General features: G+C 40.0%; 1 long non-coding RNA gene across 3 annotated transcripts in view; it reads right to left on the bottom strand.

Annotated features, from left to right (window-relative positions):
* Window positions 1-9,307: 9,307 nt before the first annotated feature.
* The window catches only part of LOC137334234 (uncharacterized), a 168,853-nt gene continuing 162,046 nt past the window's right edge, over window positions 9,308-16,114 (bottom strand). For 2 of the 3 annotated variants that reach the window (XR_010966105.1, XR_010966107.1), the window contains exons 7-8: window positions 12,034-12,110; window positions 9,308-9,817 (exon numbers count right to left, since the gene is read on the bottom strand). This is a non-coding gene — a long non-coding RNA (uncharacterized lncRNA). Of the gene's footprint in view, window positions 9,818-12,033; window positions 12,111-13,605; window positions 13,662-16,114 lie in introns of all 3 variants that reach the window. The other variant, XR_010966104.1, reaches the window with a different exon arrangement.

Raw genomic sequence — 16,114 nt, 5'->3', positions numbered from 1 at the left:
TGTAAAATTGTTTACAATTAACAGAAAATAAGCATTCAATAGGAATGAGACTTCAGATATATTTGAATTCAGAGGAATTAAAATTCCAGATCTTCTAAATTCAAATTTTGAAAACTAGGGACACATTCATCTTTCTGACCATGGGAATGAGCAACCATCACAATCAATAGAATCTGGAAAATATGGATTGCCAAAGTCAGTAGTAAGTGGGGGATATGTATGAACATCTATAATTCTTGCCATTTTCTCCCTGCTGGACTGATGTCTTAATATTTACTTCTATCTCATCCCAGCCTACCTCTGCTTTAGAGCCACTCCCTGGCCTGGTGGCCTGGAAAGGTTTGAATGATGAGAGTGGGTAGGATGAGGGCAATATACTTTGATGAAGCTTATTTAATAACTGCAATCTTATCATGGATTTCTCTACTCTGCTCGTTCCATATTCTGTGTGTTAGGGGATTAAGTGGATGAATGTACGTACATGTCACCAGTAGACAGTGGAGTTTTTTTTAAAACTGCTGTACATTGTCCCTTATAATAGCTGCTGTGTTTTTCCTCCTATAATTGACTCCATCTAACAATCTTCTCTTTGTCTCCGCCTGTGTTTTTCCTCCTCCACAAATCTAATAATTTATACAACTTGCTTTGAAATGATCCTCATTGCTGGCCATTAGTATCTGTTCCATCTGCCTTGCCATTGCACCTTGTTTCTCCAGAATTCCCACGTTTTTGTGCTTACATGTGTGTAAATAAGAGAAAAATACCTGAATCAGATCATAAAAAGAAGCCGAAATTCCACTATGGTCTTGACATTACGGAGTGAAAAAACACAAAAGACTCTAGCAGCTTGACACCTCTGCTACATCTTGTCCATCTGACATCCAAAAATATGATTTTAAAAAGCTGCTGATGCAAAGCTATTGATTTTGAAGGACCAAAAAGAGGTGTGGGTGACAAGAAATAAACAAAAGTCACTCTGACCAGTAGAATTACACCAATTTCAGATACATAAATAAATAACATTTTAGCATTTTAATAACATTTCTGCTGGTAGAATTCAAACAAGAGGAACAGCCCTACCTTGGAGGGTGATAAGCAACTCTAGCTACTGAATCAATTCAGAGCACACACCGTTCCTTTAGGTATGTAACTTCTGGTTAGCTATTTCAATCGCACCATCTTTTCCTTTAGTGGAGTCGAATTAACTCACTAAACGTGTAAGTTTATTTTACACATCTTCAGATGTGCTTTAAAAATCAAGGAGAGCCAAACTGAGGGAACAAATTGTCATTTGCAGGTTGCAACTTCAGCACACACATTTGTTTACATCTGGTCTAAAAATATGGCCTTGGGTTAAGATGGAAACAAAGCAAGACATGAGGTCCCACCCGTCTCTGCAGTTCCAGACATGTTCATCCTAACTATAGTCTTACTAGCTATTTGTACCAAGGTTACCTATAGTAGCAATTACCAGAGATGAGTTCAGAATCAAATTGCAAATCCAAACCTAACTGGTTAGATCAGACCAAAAGCAAAGATTTAGGTTTCATAACCTCATTTCTCTTTTGGTAAAAACTTAAAACTTACAATTCTAAAGTATGAAACACTCCAACAAGAAACAATTGGGCTTTTACATTTGGCTCAGTAAGTTAATCTAGAGAATTGCTGATCCATAGAGACTAAGAAGTTCTAGGTTTGATTTCAGATCTGTGGTGAATTATTGACCTCAGCTGGGGTGATGGTAGGAGTGCCTCAGTTGGCCAAAGCACCCCTGGATGACTCATTATTCCCACTTCTAATCACTAACCAGCTAGCACTACTGGAAGTGTGTGTGAGCGAGAGAAAATGTCAGATGAAGACAAATTAGACTCAGTGATGTTCCCTGTGGTTGAATAGTCTGTTGAGACTTCAGGGCAAATTTTCCAATTGGATATGTCCAGTTTTTGGACATAAAGTGGATGATTCCAATTGAAAAATTAGCTGGTCATCTAACCTGGTAGATTTCTGCCCATTTTACATCTGTTCCAATTTTACAATCAGGGTTTTAATTGATGGAGGAAGTACCTGGCAGTTTGTACATAATATATACACAGAATAAGTACATAATAATGTGGTGGCGTGAGTCCCGCAATGTTCTTCCATTTTGTCCACATTACGGTATTCCTTTTAGCTGCTCATAAAAACTAGATGTTCAGGATTATTAGCACTAAGTTTTAGACACCAGATTGCCATGTTTTAAGGCCATTGTTGAGGCTTTTCCTTTTTCCTGTTTTTATTGCCACTGAGATATTTTAAGAGTCTTTGTGGCAATTGCTATTGTGCTGCCTTTCTGATTCCCTCTGCCATAAGACCATGGTGGATTTTTACCAATTCTTTATACTTCTGCTTTTTGGAGTAAGAGGAGAAAAGAGGGCCAATGGAGAGATGCCAGGCAGGTCAGGGTGCACCAAGGGGCATTCTGCAGTCAACCACCGCTACTCCCAAGCAGAAGCGCATATACCTCTGCTAATGTGAGCAGCTGCACCTGCAGAGCTTGTGATTTACAAGGGACACCCAGACTGGGTTATGCTGCTTGCTCCAACAAAACCTGTTGCCAAGCTCCACCACAGGCATAACATCTCCTCTGGCTGTCAAGGTCACTTCAGGCTTTTACTGGGGACATCAGCAACATAGGCCAATTAGCTATCCATGGGTGTGTCAAGCAAGTGACTGATGCCTTGTTTGCTCAAGGAAGCAATTTAATCTCCTTTCCCATGGATAACCAGCAGCAGCTTTATGGAGTGGCAAGATTCCCAAACACCAGAATGTACTCAAACAAGCCCAAATCACCCAACATATCACCTACCCATAGCTGAAATATCCTTGTGATTTTACCGGCATCAATTAGCTACATTGAGGGAGTGCTATTTATGTTACAGTTTGGAAGCTTGACGACATTGGCTCTCTCATCTGTGTTCATTTTATGTTGCAAGCAAATGTTAAAAATTTGCAATCCAGGAGGTCTCAAAAACCACACAAAAATGTGAGTGTAAATACAATTAAACAAAAGCATTATTAGAAAATCTAAACAGTCAAAACCTGGACTTCTGAATTTGATAAAGTTGACAATAAGAATGCCTAGGTGCCTATAGGTTTCTTAAACTTTATGTCGATAGATTTTATGCATGTAACACAGAGATTGAGAAGGGATGAAAATTGTAATACAATGACATTTTCAAGGACTGCATGATTTATCATTCTCCCAAGGCCAAGGTTGATCTGAGTCATTGGAGAATGCTTGTGGTTTTTGGGAGACCCTTACTCTATTTGTGTGAGTGACCTGTATTCTGCCAGATGGCCTAACACCAACATTATGATATCTGTTGGCAGCTCAATTAGATGTGTACATAGAAATAGAAACAGCAGATACACATCCAAATATGTGGCATACGGAGAAAGTTTTCAGGAGCTAGCAAGGAAAGAACAAAACCAGTACCAGTGGGAACAGCAAGCAAGGTCAAGGAAAATATACTTTCGGCAATTATCACCATGAAACACTTGAGGGCTTTCCGCAAGAACATCCGGACAGGAAAAGAAGCAAACTCAGAGTTTCTGATGTTTGTATACTCCAGTATACATAATCTCACCAAGAGTATCATATTTACTAACACTGGTCAGTTTTTGTTACATAGAATTAATGGAATCTACAGCACAAAAATGGGCCATTTGTCCCACCTGGTCTATGCTGCTTTTTATACTCGCCATCTCCCACTCTAAATACCTCTTCCCACCCTGCCCCGATATCCATCCCTCATTTCACTTCTCCCTCATGTTTGCATCAAGCCTTCTCTTAAATGTGTCTCTGCTTCAACCACTCCATGTGGCAGCGAGTTCTACATTCTCATCATGCTTTGTGTAAAGAAATTAACCACCTCACACTTAGTTACATTGTATTTCATTTCCCATATTTTGGTGTAGTCCTCCAAATTATTTGCTATACCCTCTAAATTTGATATCATCTGCAAATTTTGATACCATACCTCCAATTCCTGAGTACAAATCAAATAGGTGTATGGTAAGCAACAGTGGTTCCAACATGAATCCCTGTGGGACACAACTTCACACTTTCTGCTAGTCTGAGAAACTTTCCTTAACTCTTACCCTCGGTTTTCTGTTTTGTAGCCATCTTTCAATCCATTCTGCTATCTGACCCTTGACTTCACATGCCCTGACCTTCGTCACGAGTCTGTTATGTGGCACCTTATTGAAGGCCTTCAGAAAGTCCATGTACACCACATCCACTGCACTGCCCTTGTCTACTCTTTCTGTTATGAATGTAATAATCAGATGGAGCATTTTATTGGAGAGATAGGAATTTCAGATCTAGAATGTTTCTAAATATAATAAGGCCATGAACATTGGCCCACATATTCGTATAAGTTTGACGCTGTACCTGATATCGCTATGAGTTTGCTTCCCATTGTTAACACAAGGTCAGGAATCCTGTACTGAATAGTAGCAGATTGGTTTCAAGAAAAATAACTTGACAATAGTAAAGATCAGTAACAAAGAATCCTACAAGTCACTACAGGTCACTTTTTGTGTATCTTCTAACATCTAGTTACAGAGCAGCATAGAGACCTGGAACCATAAAGAAATAAAGAAGAATTAATTTGCATTTATATAGCACTTTCACATCCTCAGGGGTCCTTCACAGCCAATGAAGTGTTTTTGAAGTGTCATCACTGTAGGGAAACCATTAGTTGCCCCCCTTTTAGTCAGGGAATGATGCCAGGCACAGCGACCTAAAAGAGAAGATAAGTCTCTCACCTGTCTTACCAATGTATGATGTTTAAGAATAGACATTTCCAAATGTAAAAAAAATTGCTTTGTTATTTCTTGTATTCAGTTGAAGCTATTCTGGGACCTAGGACCAAATGCCACTTCACTTATACTCATTCTGCATGACCTAAAGCATAAGAAAATCCATATGTTTGCTTGCTATACTCGAGCTTTATATATGGATTGCTGCATTTGAACTCTTTAGGAGGTCTCATAGACTGACAGCATAATCAGTCCCAGTAGGTTTCTAATACAGTTCACTAACAACATGTCTGAATAGTGGTTAGCTCTGACCACAGCATATTTAGGTGTAGCCACAATTGGCATATTGAGCAGAATGTGTATTAAAGCAGAGTACACTGAATGTTACATAATTAGAAAGCATCTGGAAGATGTGGTGAGGTCCAGAAGCAAATCGTCATATGAGAAACATCTGTTACCTTAGAAATGCAAATACAAATTAGTCTAGTGCTATATGTGGCCTGCAGAAACATAAGCAATATAATATTGTTTAATGTAATATACTTTTTTAGCATAGTACTAAGGCCAGACACCTAAGAGTGAAGGGCATCTTCACTGATGTGTACATTATTACAACAGATCAATGATACAGCAAAACAGGCCAAGTTACAGGGAAATTGTATTGGTCATAATATTTTTAAAAATGATTTACCGAACTAGCTTTCTCATTTTACACTTCAACTTGGAAATTAAGTCTCGTTGTATCAACTACCTGGTAAGATGCACATACGAGTCTCCTTTTACAAAATGTGTTTTTTTTTCAGTTGTGAAAAGGTGCTCAACTATTTTAAGGTATTAACTGACACATTCAACTGATGTGCCTTCAGAATTGTCACAATTATTGTCAATCAATAGAATGGGCCAATATTCTCTGGAGTTTAAAAGAATGAGAGGTGATCTAATTGAAACATATAAAATTCTTAGAGGGCTTGACAGGGTAAATGCTGAGAGGCTGTTTCCCCTGGATGGAGAGTCTAGAACTAGAGGTCATAGTCTCAAGATAAGGGGTCGGCCATTTAGGACCGAGATGAGGAAAAATGTCTTCACTCAGAGGGTTGTGAATCTTTGGAATTCACGATCCCAGAGGCTGTGGATGCTCAGTTGTTGAGTATATTTAAGACTGAGATCAATGGATATTTGAACACCAAGGGAATCAAAGGGGATGGGGATAGGGCGGGAAAGTAGAGTTGAGATAGAAGATCAGCCATGAACTTATTGAATGGCAGAGCAGGATTGAGGGGCCTTATGGCCTACACCTTCTCCTATTTCTTATGTTGTTATGATCTTAATCAATCAATATGCCTGACACAGATTCAGTGCATTCGGAACAATATGACGATAGGCACTTCTGTTCTGAGTAATGTTGATTGGGTGACTCATAGAATAGAGTAGTTGGTGTATCTGATGGTCTTGAGTTGTTAATCAGCCCAGTGAGAATTTGTTAGCCCCAGCAGCTGCTTCCATTCTGGTAGTTGTGGGTTGGTTAACCAGCACTAACAGTATTTCTTGAGCAGCATGTCCAAAATAGCATAATGATCAGTTGGCCCAAGGTTCAGGTTATGGTTCAACGTTAGCCCACTGACAATGGTAATACTTGTGATATGTTGTTGCATTTGGTGGAGAGTAGATGGTGTTTACATGTTGAAGGCTAATAATCCTGTAGTTGGGCCCTGACCAGAGTGCAAGTTTTGACTACAGTAGATTGTATTGGAGGAAAAAAAATATTAAAGCTTCATCTGCAGGCTCAATGGTCTATTCCACCATAGTTGTTACTGAAGGTTGAACATAACAGATGGAGCAAGGCCAATTCTTTGGTTCACTTCTATGCTAATATTGTCGTTGTGGTGGATATAGCTACTAAGGTTAGACGAATTGTTCATGGTGTTGATGATGTTTTTTTCCAACTTGCACACAAGCTAATGGAGGCTGTTGATGGAAATGCATTCCTTTCTAGTTGATTCTCATTCTAACCTTGGCAGTTTTTTTGGATGGATCGTTGAAGCCTTATTAACTTTCATCTTCAGAGCATTTTGGGGCGGCATGGTGCTCCATGACTCTGTTATAAATAGGTCTCCACCAAAAAAGGACATAACCAACGGACCAAATAATTTGTCTGTGTTAGCTACTGTGTCACTTATTAAAGTAATGAGCTATTTAATTCAATTTTGCATTCCTGGAGAGTTAGAATAACAACATGCCGAGTCTGCATTCTACAGATGTTGTGAGTGCTTCCATGTACTTTAGATTGGAACAAAAAATTCCCCTGTTGCACAGAGCAAAAAAATCCATTTGGAATGGTGATGGACAAATGTTCCTTAATGTAATAGAACAGGTGACCTGGAGCTCAACCAAGTCTCCTTAGCATCTGGTACTTAATGTGTACCAAAAATAGTGCAAGTAAGATTTTCCAAATAGGAAACTCCTTACCAGCAGTCACAATTATTCCCCAATATTATTCACTCTACAACAGTATACTAAAATTATTTATAAACATTCCTTTATCGGATCTCATAAACTATCATATGACAAAATCCTAACTTCAAAATATAAAATCTTATCCCTAACAGTTTTGCAATATGGCAAAAAACATTCTGTTTGAACCTAATACATCTGAAATCCTTATGCAGCCATACATGTAACATTCTTTTTGAAAGATGCTATTGTAGACTATACTTGGCCAAACTACAAGTACAAAAAATGCAGACATGTAGGAGTTAGGTTTGTAAATCTCACTCTTGTGGATTCCATGCAATAGAATCTTATTCACTGATTGAACAATCCCAGAGTTGTTTTATGTTGTTACCCTGTTAGCTAAAATAAAACTTCTAAATTAGTTTGTGACTGTAATTAATCATTCAATTTGCATTCATTTTTTTCCTTCACTGGCTTTCTTAAGATCAATTAGTTTAACCATTTTCAACTAAGTATCGTGTTCCTTCCAAAAATGTATTAAAGCTATTTCCAAAGCTAATAGAAAAATTACATGCTTACAAATCTGAACCTGAGTTTGCCCCCTCGGCTTCGATGAATATAGGGGGGAGTTTTAACTCCCCAGAATGGGTGGGGGGGATAAATTCTTTAAAATGTGAAACCCGACCCCAACCCACCGCGAATGCGCCAACTTCCGGTTTAACCGGGGCAGGTTGGGGGGCCGGGCGAGTACCTTGCTCTCAAGAGGCAAGTCAGTAATTTTATGTTAATGAGGCTGCGTGCCTCAGATTTTAGCAGACTTTTGAATTTAACAGCTGTGGGCCGGGTTTCCCAAAGCTCAGGAAACCCGGCAACTAAAAGGAGGCGAGAACTGTCAGATCCAATAGGTAAGTGCTTTTCCAGCACTGATTGTAGGCCAGGAGCAGCAGGTGTGCTTACCCCGCGGCCCCCCCAAGCTAACCTACTGTGATCTGCCTCCCACCCCGCAATCCAATTCCCCTCCCCCCCAGGATCTCTTCCCCCCACCCCCCCCCCGCACCTCCCACAATCTCTCCCTCCCTCCCTCCTCTCTGGTCTCCAGCTGCTGCCTTCTATTGCAGGCCTTCTCGCCTGCCAGCCAGCCAGCGTCTTAATCTGGAAATGGAGAAAAAAAATTGAAATGATGTCCTGCCGTTAAATTCGGCAGGACCTCCGCGTTTCCCGTATATATCCGGCTTTTCTGGTCGCTGGTCATCACCTCCACTCCCTCTCCGCCTCCCCGTAAATATCGGGGCCATAATTTATCTTACAATGTATCCAATCATTGCTTAAACCTTTCATAAAAACATAAAATTTACATTTCTGTTACCTATCTCCTCTCAGAAATATGATCAGGATATTGGACTCAATTACTTTCATTTGGTTTTACTGGGTTTTTCTGGATTCATTCTTTGGCCCATAAATTGCTCTGAGTGGCGAACCAACAGTGCTCACCACTCATGAGCTTTAAATTCACACACTAAATTTCCATGTTCTTTTTGGCGGCAACTTGATGAAAGGCGACTTCAAAAAACAGCAGCGTTGTTTCCCAGGCTGCATGAGCGGGGAAAGGATCTGTATGTCCCCATAACCAATCAGATTGAAGCAAACCACATTGTGAGAACCAGAAAGTGAAATTCATTGATAAACCGTGCAGACTAAAAACCAGGCTCAATAAGGTTAGTAAATGTACTATAAAATGAGATAGTGAAAGCAAAAGAAAGGGAGGATAAGATTGAAAGACTGAGATAAAAGAAAAAGAAAGAAAAAGTTTTTAAAAAATTTTTAATTTTAAAAGTCCAAAAACTACTAAAATCAGAAATCATGAGGCTCCACATTTTTAAAAGTTAATTTTCAGTGCCAGAGAGGTTGTTTGGCAGTCATTAATACTTACCACATCGTTAAAAGTTAGTTTAGACCTACAAATGTGGTGAGATTTGTTAACGATGTCGAGATGCCGGTGATGGACTGGGGTGGACAAATGTAAGGAATCTTACAACACCAGGTTATAGTCCAACAATTTTATTTTAAAATCACAAGCTTTCGGAGATTATCTCCTTCGTCAGGTGAGTAGTGAATGAGAGGTTCTCAAATCACATACCTTATATTAGACTGTGACACCATCACACCAATCAATGGTGTCGTTGGTGTTCAGACAGGTTAGCCACGGAAAACAGTAGGTCCCAGTATGCTGAATACACAATGTGTCAAATTACACAGACAGAGAGAAAGAGACCCGAAAGGCAGAGAGAGAGAGAATTTCCAGTTGTATTAAAAACAGATAACTTTTTTTTCCTTGCTGGTGGTGTTACGTGTAGCGTGACATGAACCCAAGATCCCGGATGAGGCCGTCCTCATGGGTGCGGAACTTGGCTATCAATTTCTGCTCGACGATTTTGCGTTGTCGTGTGTCTCGAAGGCCGCCTTGGAGAACGCTTACCCGAAGATCGGTGGCTGAATGTCCTTGACTGCTGAAGTGTTCCCCGACTGGGAGGGAACCCTCCTGTCTGGCGATTGTTCTGCGCAACTGAGTACATTCAAAGCAGAGATTGATAGATTTCTAGGTATTAAAGGCAACAAGGGATATGGGGATGGTGCAAGAAAATAACATTGAGGTAGAAGATCAGCCATGATCTTGCTGAATGGCAGAGCAGGCTTGAGGGGGTGGATGGCCTACACCTGCTCCTATTTCTTATGCTCTTATGTTTTTATGAGAGGGTTGTCCTATGAGGAGAGATTAAGTAGAATGGTTCTATACTCTCTGGAGTTTAGAAGACTGAGAGGTGATCTCATTGAGACATATAAGATTCTGAGGGGGCTTGACAGGGTAGATGCTGAGAGGTTGTTTCCCCTGGCAGGAGAGTCTAGAACTAGAGGGCATAGTCGCAGGATAAGGGGTCGGCCATTTAAGACTGAGATGAAGAGGAATTTCTGCACACAGAGGGTTGTGAATCTTTGGAATTCTCTACCCCAGAAGGCTGTGGATGCTTAGTCATTGAGTATATTCAAGGTTGAGAGATAGATTTTTAGACACTAGGGGAATCAAGGGATATGGGGATTGGGCAGGAAAGTGGAGTTGAGGTCGAAGATCAGCTATGGTCTGATTGAATGGTGGAGCAGGCTCAAGGGACCATATGGCCTATTACTGCTTCTATTTCTTATGTTCTTATTTCCAGCTGGGATGTGCAGCAAGTTGGCGTTGGTCCATTGATTGCAACTGGCGAGGTTCCTTTAACATGAAGCTTTCAGATCACCAGTTAATCAGGAAGAGCAAGTTCTGGATTTCTGGGTTTGACTGCGCATGTGCGGTCGCCGGAAGCTGCTCTTCGATTTGCCCATGAATAACAGTGAGTGCTGTTAAACTCATCGTTATTTTACATGCAATTTCCAGCCCATTATTTTTTGTCATTTGCAGTGAACTGTTGAATTTTCCTTTTTCATTTTTTTAAAAACACCTACCATTCAAAGGAATTGCCTTATGAATGAAAACTGCCCCCACTGGACAAGATGGGTATTCTTTCAGGAATCCCTCCTGCCCTCTGGGAACTTGAGGATGCGGAGCAGTTGCATAGCAACACTCAGAGGGAGGTGCCCCTGCGTACGAGGTGAGTCGCACAGACCCACTGTTACCCAAGTAACAGTCAAAATCTGATGAGGTCCACGCACCTCACCAGATCTACTGGGGCATGTCAGAGAGACATGCCCTTTGTGTCTATGTGACCCCAGGGAAACTGTCCTCTGGGGAGGGTGCCCTGTAGTGCCATATTGAGCAACATTGACAACCATTTCACACAGCAGCACGTTGATTTTGTCAGCCATCAAACATGCTGTACTGCTCCATCACTTTTTCACAGAACCATTAGGTTTTGGGCTTCCCCCATTAGGTTCAGTCCCTGCACGAGGCCAAAGCTACAGACACAGAAATTATTCAAATGAATTGACCATGGAAAACTGCGAGAAATCAGTTCATTGGACCACTAGCAAGCTTTGCAAGAAGCCTAAGAGTGTCCACTTGTATTTTATCATAGAGGAAATATCGTGTAATCTAAGGTAACTGTTAGTGTGTAATGTATTTTTTCCATGTTTTTCAGGAAAAATGCACACCGAGTATATTTTTCTCAAATTGGGTTTAAGTTGACTGTAGTAAATCTGCAATTTTAATAAATATATTTCTATTCTTGTAATGTGTTATTGACTGAAGGAGCAAAAAAATCTCTTCAAAATAACGTTCAAGAATCAGAAAGAAGGTCTGCTTTACTCAGAAGTATTAATATGATACAAGCATATTTACTAAGCCTCATTTCAAGCAGCAATACTTTCCAAAAATTTTACCTATTAAAGAGGAATACATTAATATTTTACTCTCTGATTAAAGGTGCAGTCATGCACTAGCCCCGACTGTAACTTGGAGCGAGTAGCAAGCAAGGAGGCAGTGGGATTTGCTGACACGAGGCCCAGACCTCAATTAAAAACACCAACTCTGACTTCCGCCCGAACCCGGCATCAGTGACATGAGGCAAGCGGGCAGGAGTGGGGCAAGCATGGGAGGAGACTGGTGCTTGGGACCCGTGGGAACAGTCCCCAGTACTCAGGTAAATGGATCAGATGGGGGACGGAGTCGAGTGCGGTAGGGGGAGGGGAGACATGGACATTGGAGGCCTAAGGTTTCCTTGTGGGGTCTGGAGGAGCACACCTGCTCGTCCCAACCCACAAGGAAACCTGCAAGAAAAAAAATAAACTTACCTTTCTGTCCTCTTCTGGGCCTGCTACTTCTTGGTGTTAGGTTTCCCTGGCGAGGCCGGCTTCAGATGTCGACCTCGCTGAAAAATAGTTAAAATGTCATAATTATTTTGTGAACATTTGTCGTGAAGTCATGATGTCACCACACAAACATCATGCTGCCTCCACACACCTGAATCCTAATGAATTTAAATGGCGTTTTGAAGATATTAATATGAATTAGCCCTCCGAATTCCGAAGTGAACTCGGGAGCAATTTGCTGCAGATTCAATTGCTGGTATTTGAGTGAGCCATTAAGATTTAATTTAGAATTGTTACCATGGATCCTCCCCAGATCAACATCGTCACGACAACAATTGCAGTGGTTCAAGAGAGAAGGCCCATCATCTGCTTCTCAGGGCAATTATGAGAATTGCCAGCATTGCCCACATCCTGAGAACAAATATTTTTAAAAATCTAGTATATTCTCCCAGCTGAATTTAATATTAAAAATTCAGGGCAGGCACAGACCCAAAATATATTATATGCTAGTTGTTCTATTCACTTTACATGGGCTAGTTTAAAATTTCTAGCTCCACAACTGACTGACAGTCTAAACATTAGGAGAAATAATACATACATTTTAATTTGTGGGCATTTGGCCTTCTCACTAATTGTTGGTAACAAAGACAAGCTCCCCGCTTCAGTCCCTTCTGAAATGGGAACTACCAGTCATAAACCTTCAATGTTAAAAATATCATTCTATTCGTGTATTATGTACAGGGCTAATTAGTTGCAGAGTTTTAAATTTGAGCTGGATATTTATTCTAAGTCTAATAAATGGATCTCTTTGATTCTTCATGGCGTACTGAATTAAGTCTTACTAGCTGAACAATAAGATATAATTCCCTTTATGTTTTGCATCTGTGTAAGGAGCTAAAAGGGGTAATGACTAAATGTGCAAACTCTTTCATATATTAGTAATCTTCAGGTCTGGACTTAATCTGTAAATATTATTTCTATCTACCCTTAATATGAAGGACTCTGAATTTCCGCGATGCACTGGTAAAATATGTTGCCAGATATACTTTGAACATTTACCTGAGGAAGGAAGAAGCCTCCGAAAGCTTGTGAATTTAAAATAAAATTGCTGGACTATAACTTGGTGTTGTAAAATTGTTTACGATATACTTTGGCCCTTGTGTACTAAAATGATTTACGGTTGACCAGGTCAGTAGATCACCGTAATTGCCAATCTTAACATCATGCTAGGTCACGTAAATCACGTGGGAAAATCTACGTTCAGATAATTGCAGTACCACACTGAAAACTACATCAATGATATCTACTTTGCAAATGACAATCATTAAATGAAAATTGCACAGACTTTTCTGTCAACAGTGATGAAATTGGGCTTTCTAGAACACTTCAAAAGTTGATTAGTGTTTACTTTGAGTAGATCAGTTTGTTTCAGTGGTACATCAGAAAAAATAATATAGTAAAATCTGAAAATTATGTAATAGATGTGATACAAGTTATTTTCTTGAGCTAGAATTATGATCCTTTTTGAACAGAGGCTGCTCATGTCAAATTTACCTCCAGTTGACAAGTCCTTATTAGAAGGTGTTGATTGAGAATTTGCGTAAACTGTTCTGTGAAATTGAAAGAATGCAATACATTTATATACAATTGTGGACCAGCTGCCAACATAAAGTGACTTTTCTGTTTTTAAACAATATTCAGACTTCTTTAGATAGGTGTTAGTGTAAAATGTCAATATATTTTCTACCAACTGTAATATGTATGTAGAATATCAGCCTCAGTATTAACACCATAGATGTCTTTTTCTATGTTAAGCTATACAGTTTTACTCTCCAGTTTCCAAAAATCAACACTTAAACTATATAGGTAGCATAGTAGTAACATAGCAAATCTTACTTCTTTTAATTCTTCAAAAAAGCTGTCTCTTTTTGCCTCTCACAAGTATAATTGCTACCACCTCTTACCTTTGGTGTTTCCACCCTTAGGCTTTCATCACCCATTGACCTTCTTGGCATCATTATCTCCTCAGACCACAAGTAGAACTCTCACAACTCCTCCATTGCCAGGAAACTCCGTTTTTTCACCATTGTCAAATACTTCTTTCCCATCAATAACTTGTAACTCTTTACAAAGCACAAGTCTGGGTAGTAGGGTAGATTTTATGAGTTAGTGCTCCTGATGCAGAGCTTCATGCAACAGGAGAACATATTGGGTGTGGAGATTAGCAGCCACTCAATATTTTCTGTCCATTTAAATGGATGGGAAATTGTGTGTGATGCACTGATCTCCATGCCCAAATTCCCAATATGTGTTCCTGTTGCACAAGTCTCTGCACCAGGAGTGTTAATTTGTAAAATCTACTCCATTGTTCACTTTATCCTGGAGGCCCTTATGTCATCTCTCTTACATTCCTGAACAGGATACACAAAAAAGGCTTGTTGTCTGATGAGTGATTTCTCTCTTACTACTATCTCACTCCAACCTGTTTCTTTCCATCACAACCATTCTTATCTTTCTCTATTTTATCAAAACTATTGTGGTCTGCGCTCCTCTGAACTATCTTCTCTTGTTTCTTCTAACTTCCTAATATGCTGTTCTTCATGCACTTTGCTTCCGTACATTGCACAGTCTCTTACTAAAATGTAGTCCTTCCTAGGATTTCAAAAGTCAGAAACTTTCCCATCCTCCGATAATCGTCAGACATTTAAAACCCAAGCTTGACAGCATAAAGTCTCTACTTCCTGATTTACTGTGTCTTCTCAATCTCAGCCTTGGTTTCTCAATTAAAATCCATATAAATAGTGATTGTTGGTTGGAATAGACATACTGAATAAACAACATTCCCACAAACAGCAAAAGGGGTAAATGAGTGATTTATTTGTTTTTGTGGTGTTGCTTGAGGGGTGAATGTTCGCCAGGACACTGGGAGCATTCCCTGCTTTTCTTTGAATCATGCCATGGAATCTTTTACATACACCTGAACAAATAGACAGAGTCTCAGTTTAAAACTAATTAAAATAGTGTTTGTTGTCCTCCCCATTCAGTTTTAATAGTCAGAGTTTGTTAATTTTACCTTTATCGTCCCACCCCTCAATCAAGCATTACTCTATCTCACAGTCTGTTGATTCACCTTAGTTACTGATATATTTAACTGATCAATGCAAGTGATGTGTTTTAAATAACACTGCTTTACTTGTTCTGGCCAGATAACACACCGGGAGCTTTGATTTCCTGTAAAAGTCAGTATGCCCTTATACATGTGCAGGCGGACTCATGCCTTCTTTGTCAAGCATCACACAAGTCTGTGTGAAGGTGTTCTGAGTTCCAGAGTAACCTGGGCACACAAACATTATGGGGCCGATTTTCCTTTCTGAGTGCCTGTTCGATGGCACAGGCCCACTGCTGTTGCAGGCTTACCACCAACTAAGCATTGGGCCAGAGATGGAAACAGGAACACAGCTGCAAACCTGCGGTTCCGCTCCTGGTAGCTGGCATGGGCCTTCTGTCTGCTGCAAGCCCTAAAAATGTAAATGGGCAAGTGTCACAATGCCACAAGCAGCAAGAAAATGATGCATAGCGGCCTTGTTGTACTATCATTTTTGGTGTGAAATAAATTTTGTGTGAAATTTCACCCCTTGTGTTAGCTTCAGCTGTTATACTGAATCCAATATTAAACTGCTTACCCAAGCTATTACTTTGGGTGGGTCTCAGTGAAGACAGCACAACTAGATTGGAGTGAGGTTTGATTCCACATGTATTTGCTCATATATGTTTAGGGCTTGCACCTACATGATTGCAATTTTGTTATATTTGGATAGCATTATCTTCTGTTGGTTGTAAACTAAGAGAATAACATGATCCTAGTTATGCGTTTGCTCAGCAGATTTAAAACCAGGTTATAGATGTAACTGCAACCATACAAGGGAAAAGTCTAGTTTAAGGCCCGTTCCTTGGTCTTTTTCTCCCTTACAGCAGTTGCCACATGCATCTGAATTTACCCCTCAAGTACTAGGAAGTATCTGCTGAACTTGCTTGTTCTCTTTTATACGACTCTGCCAGGATG

The sequence above is a fragment of the Heptranchias perlo genome, chromosome 17, assembly GCF_035084215.1.
Source record: "Heptranchias perlo isolate sHepPer1 chromosome 17, sHepPer1.hap1, whole genome shotgun sequence".
Taxonomy (NCBI): domain Eukaryota; kingdom Metazoa; phylum Chordata; class Chondrichthyes; order Hexanchiformes; family Hexanchidae; genus Heptranchias; species Heptranchias perlo.
This window is presented reverse-complemented; position numbering and strand designations above follow the sequence as displayed.